Genomic DNA, 6,325 nt, shown 5'->3' on the forward strand with positions numbered 1-6,325 from the left:
ATCTTATTAGAGTTAGGTCTAATGTATAAAAAAACAAACCATTTCTATTAAATAAATGTCAATTATAAAGCACTAATGGTGGTGACTACTAAAAAAAAAAATACACTGAGACTGTGTCTGGTCTACGCCTTTAAGCTTAAACCCCGCCCATTATGCAAATCTGTTTAGTTGCGTCAGCGGAAGCGGTACATTTATTTCCGTCTGATATTCCCTTTAAAGGCGTATTTAAAGTGGCTTTAACTGCAAGACGTCTAAGACTAAGAGGATCTTTCCAGTGCACCACAACAGAAATCAACGCACAAGCTGAGACTGTTGTAAAGACGGATTGTAAAGGATTGGTTTACTACAGGGGATTGTGTACAGATACACAGGTTTCTGGGTGAGTGTTTTATTATAGGTGTGTGTTGGTTTATTATAAGGATCAGCATCTCTCCTGTTCTAGTAGAGATCATACATAGGGTTTATTCATCGTGTCAGTGTTTCTGAGCACATTGTAGTAGCATGTGATCATGAGTGAAGTTGTAGATGATCACTGAGAGATGTACAGTGATCTGTCACAGCAGTGTTGATATGTTACAGCAACAGGAACGTGTTATACATCTCATCTGTTTATGTCTGTTATATGGGACTGTTAGATCAGATGGCTGTTATATGGGACTGTTAGATCAGATGGCTGTTATATGGGACTGTTAGATCAGATGGCTGTTATATGGGACTGTTAGATCAGATGGCTGTTATATGGGACTGTTAGATCAGATGGCTGTTATATGGGACTGTTAGATCAGATGGCTGTTATATGGGACTGTTGGATCAGATGGCTGTTATATGGGACTGTTGGATCAGATGGCTGTTATATGGGACTGTTAGATCAGATGGCTGTTATATGGGACTGTTAGATCAGATGGCTGTTATATGGGACTGTTAGATCAGATGATTAGATGGCTGTCATATGGGACTGTTAGATCAGATGATTAGATGCCTGTCATATAGGACTGTTAGATCAGATGATTAGATGCCTGTCATATAGGACTGTTAGATCAGATGATTAGATGCATGTTATATAGGACTGTTAGATTAGATGGCTGTAATATAGGACTGTTAGATTAGATGTCTGTTATATGGGACTGTTAGATCAGATGGCTGTTATATGGGACTGTTAGATCAGATGGCTGTTATATGGGACTGTTAGATCAGATGGCTGTTATATGGGACTGTTAGATCAGATGGCTGTTATATGGGACTGTTAGATCAGATGGCTGTTATATGGGACTGTTAGATCAGATGGCTGTTATATGGGACTGTTAGATCAGATGGCTGTTATATGGGACTGTTAGATCAGATGGCTGTTATATGGGACAGTTAGATCAGATGGCTGTTATATGGGACTGTTAGATCAGATGGCTGTTATATGGGACTGTTAGATCAGATGGCTGTTATATGGGACTGTTAGATCAGATGGCTGTTATATGGGACTGTTAGATCAGATGGCTGTTATATGGGACTGTTAGATCAGATGGCTGTTATATGGGACTGTTAGATCAGATGGCTGTTATATGGGACTGTTAGATCAGATGGCTGTTATATGGGACTGTTAGATCAGATGGCTGTTATATGGGACTGTTAGATCAGATGGCTGTTATATGGGACTGTTAGATCAGATGGCTGTTATATGGGACTGTTAGATCAGATGGCTGTTATATGGGACTGTTAGATCAGATGATTTAGATGGCTGTTATATGGGACTGTTAGATCAGATGATTTAGATGGCTGTTATATGGGACTGTTAGATCAGATGTCTGTTATATATGATGATTAGATTCCTGTCATATGGGACTGTTAGATCAGATGATTTAGATGGCTGTTATATGGGACTGTTAGATCAGATGATTTAGATGGCTGTTATATAGGACTGTTAGATCAGATGTCTTATATATGATGATTAGATTCCTGTCATATAGGACTGTTAGATCAGATGATTTAGATGTCTGTTATATAGGACTGTTAGATCAGATGATTTAGATGTCTGTTATATAGGACTGTTAGATCAGATGTCTGTTATATATGATGATTAGATTCCTGTCATATAGGACTGTTAGATCAGATTATTAGATGGCTGTTATATAGGACTGTTAGATTAGATGTCTGTTATATAGGACTGTTAGATCAGATGATTAGATGCCTGTCATATAGGACTGTTAGATCAGATGATTAGATGCCTGTCATATAGGACTGTTAGATCAGATGATTAGATGCCTGTCATATAGGACTGTTAGATCAGATGATTAGATGCATGTTATATAGGACTGTTAGATTAGATGGCTGTAATATAGGACTGTTAGATTAGATGGCTGTAATATAGGACTGTTAGATTAGATGCCTGTCATATAGGACTGTTAGATTAGATGCCTGTCATATAGGACTGTTAGATTAGATGCCTGTCATATAGGACTGTTAGATCAGATGATTTAGATGATGCCTGTTATATAGGACTGTTAGATCAGATGATTTAGATGATGGCTGTTATATAGGACTGTTAGATCAGATGATTTTGCCAGATGGTGTCTGTCATTATGCATATCATTTATGCAGTAGTTTTCCAATGGGACTGCATCAAGCGCGCACACACGCTCACACACGCACACACGCTCTCACACACACACACGCACATATATATGCACACACACGCACATAAACACACACACACACACATACGCACGCGCGCGCACACACACACGCACACACACACACCACTATTTGTTGCATCTGCGCTCCACTGACTACAATCATGTAAAATACTACAAAATGCATTTATATCACTAATAGCATTCCGCTTTTATTGCCTTTTATTTATTTATTATGATTAGGTTTAGAGCTTTTAATTTGTTTATTTATATTTACCTGCATGTGTATATATACATGCATTACACAACAGCGATATGTGTATCGTGTGTTATCATACCAACGTTTTAACAGTTATATTTGTGATTTTATTTTTTATTTTTCCCCCACCTCTGGCACGCAGCAACAAGTTGCCAGATTTAAAAAAAAAGCTCCTCTAATCCTGTACAGGTCCTGTAAAACCTGTAACTAAAACATTTCTGACTAGATTCCTTATCATAAACAAATACAAAACTTGTATTAAATAGTACAAAATGTCACATCTAGATGTGTATATTAATGATATTTAAAGATAAGGTATGTTAATTAAAGCTCAATCTGGCAACCTTTGCTCCGCAGATGTACAGTTTAGGTCCAAATAAATATGGGGGGTTTCATGGTGGCATCATTGTACAACCTGACATTTTTTGGTACAGATTGTACAGCTCACTGCTGTGGTGCAAATACTACATTATTACGTTTGTCTGGATACTAGAAAATAATCTATAATAATGAAGCATTTTAAAATATAAATAACTCTAAGACAGTGTGATGACCATCCATGCCAAACAGTATGACACTAAATTGTATTGTAACCATTTTAAGCTTTATCATGATTTGATGAAGCACAAATATCATATCTGACACCGATGCACTTCCACGTTCTGAATTGATCCCACAGATGTGATTTTCTATTCTTTCCCAATGTAGCTTGGTTCAGATTTTAACCCTGCTAGGTAAAAGAAAAGAATTGGGAATCCTGACAGTCATGCTTTACTATCAGATTAGTATCAGGTGCTAAGCAACACTGTATGTGGTGAGAATATGATCCCTAATTTTTGCATTTATACTGTATATTCCATCACGACCTGAAAGCACAGAGTGCTGATGAATTCCATTAAAGCAGAAGTGCCTGGTGCTGATAAAGCCTTCTCATGTGAGTCATGTGAGAGAAATATGCTGACATCATCATTCACTGGTTTCGTCTGTGCTGCATTGAAATCACATGCAAATAAGCCCTGCATAAGCGAGTGTGATGTAAAGCAGAAAGGGCAGAGTGCATTTTCCTGTGCTGTTTTAGCTCCCGAGTTCCTAGAATGCCTGTGGTCTTGTGTATCGGCTCTTTGCTATGCTTTTCAGACCTACATGTTGACTGCCGTCATTTTGTTTGACCTTCCCAGGTGCCAAAACTGCTGCTTAGCTGGTGCACGGCTGACAACAGTTCAGAGCCACGTCTGTAAAAAATCTGCTGCATGCAGGCGCAGGAGATTTATGAAGCTTTCAAGGCCTTTTGGTGAGTCATCCAAGCAATGGTTTTAAATAGTTTATGCACCGTACCCACACACAAACACACATGGTGATAAGTAGTAGAAGCATATGACTGCATTTTAATTGATGTTTTCTAATTTTCTAACCTGAAATTGAATCTTATGTGATGTATTCAAAGTTCCCATCAGAATACATTACTTCCCATTTTTCTCTCATTGCTATCGATTGCTCAATACTATCTGACTCAGCTGGGCTGTGCACATGACTGCTGAGAGACATGTTCGATATGTTTAATATGTATACATTCGGGATTATTTTTGCCGATCTCAGGCTCAGCAATACTTTTTCTGACTAGGTGCCATACCATTTAAAAAGAAAAAACTAGCAACTATCTTTTTATATATTAAAGAATTTAATAAGAAGCGCTCAATCTGGCAACCTGGGCTCTGCAGTAACATAAACGAAAGGTTTAAATTAATATAAAGGGACATTGTGGGTTAAAATTGTAGTGTCATTGTACATCGCGATGTGTTTTAGTACATATATTATAGCTCAGTGCAATGACTGCATTATACCTTACATCATACGTTAGTTTTATATATTATATACTTTCATATTTCTCTCATTGTTATCGATTGCTCAATATTAGCTGAATCAGCTGAGCCATACACATGACTGCTGAGAAAGATGATGTAAAAGAACGGAACCAAAACTCCAGATGTCTGAACTTATTTACTACTTCTTTATTAGTGCTTTGTCTTGGGGTTAACGACCTGCAACAGTTATTATTCTCTGGTGAAATGTATTAATGTTGAATATCACAGCTGCTTTGAAGCACATATATCGATTAATATTGATTTATACAGGTAGCAAAATATCTCAAATTTAAAATGGCATTCTATCTAAAAGAACATGGGTCAAATTTTGATGAGTTCTCAGAATTCGCTCATCAATGATCTCTAGACAGAAATGTCACCATGTAAATAGAAGCATGTATCGTTTATCCACGCTAAAATGAAATCAGAAAAACGTTTGAAGTGACAAATTGAATTGAAATTCTGGTCACTTTGGTTTGAAAACTATATCTAGAAACCGTTATCGGGCATCAAGGCAGGATACACCCTGGACAGAGTGCCAACCCTTCGCAGGGCACACACACACACTCTCATTCACTCACGCAATCACACACTACGGACAATTTTCCAGAGATGCCAATCAACCTACCATGCATGTCTTTGGACCGGGGGAGGAAACCGGAGTACCAGGAGGAAACCCACGAGGCACGGGGAGAACATGCAAACTCCACACACACAAGGCGGAGGCGGGAATTGAAACCCCAACCCTGGAGGTGTGAGGCGAACGTGCAAACCACTAAGCCACCGTGCCCCCCTTAGCTTTTTATACCTTTTTTTTTTTTTTTTTTTAAATTTGAAAATTGAATTTCAAGCAATTAACACAAATGAGCACTGTATTATGGACAAGTCCAGCCAGTACACTATTCATTTCTAGTGCAAAAAATCTTAGTTTTGTTTCGTTTTCTTTTGCTGTTTTTCAAATGTAATCATCTATATAATACAAAGCAACTTGGTGGATTTTTTTTTATGAATAAAATTTAATAAACCAACTACCACCCCTTTCTTCAGAGGATGATAAGGACTAGTTAGTAATAGAAAGGTAATTTGTAAATAGTTACAGCCCCTAAGAAATGTGGAAAAAGAAAATACAGATGGATAGATTTGATGGATGGATGGAAGGAAAAATAGATTGATTTATTGGATGGACAGATGGATGAATGTGTGTGTGTGTATATGTGTGTATATGTGTGTATAGGTGTGTATATGTGTGTATATGTGTGTATATGTGTGTGTGTGTGTGTGTATATATATATATATATATATATATATATATATATATATATATAAATAAATAAATTAAACATATATTTGGTAGCCTAGTGTTTAAGGTGTTGGGCTACCAATCGGAAGGTTGTGAGTTCAATTCCACATCCACCAAACTGCCACTGTTGGGCCCCTGAGCAAGGCCCTTAACTCTCAATTGCTCATTTGTATAAAAAAAATGAGATAATGTAAGTCGCTCTGGCTAAGGGGTGTCTGCCAACTGTTGTAAATGTAAACATTTTTCCAAGTATTCATCCAAAATACGTATAAATACTTGGGAG

The 6,325-nt window shown here is 37.4% G+C and overlaps 1 protein-coding gene across 2 annotated transcripts in view; it reads left to right on the forward strand.

Moving 5' to 3' along the window:
- The first annotated feature begins 217 nt into the window (after window positions 1-217).
- Window positions 218-6,325, forward strand: part of LOC132863943 (solute carrier family 45 member 4) — a 43,470-nt gene continuing 37,362 nt past the window's right edge. Inside the window, exons 1-2 of one of the 2 annotated variants that reach the window (XM_060897054.1) lie at window positions 218-379; window positions 4,059-4,171. The gene's annotated coding sequence lies outside the window, so the exon portion shown is untranslated. The remainder of the gene's footprint in view (window positions 380-4,058; window positions 4,172-6,325) is intronic. The other variant, XM_060897055.1, reaches the window with a different exon arrangement.

This window comes from Tachysurus vachellii, chromosome 21, assembly GCF_030014155.1.
Source record: "Tachysurus vachellii isolate PV-2020 chromosome 21, HZAU_Pvac_v1, whole genome shotgun sequence".
NCBI lineage: Eukaryota > Metazoa > Chordata > Actinopteri > Siluriformes > Bagridae > Tachysurus > Tachysurus vachellii.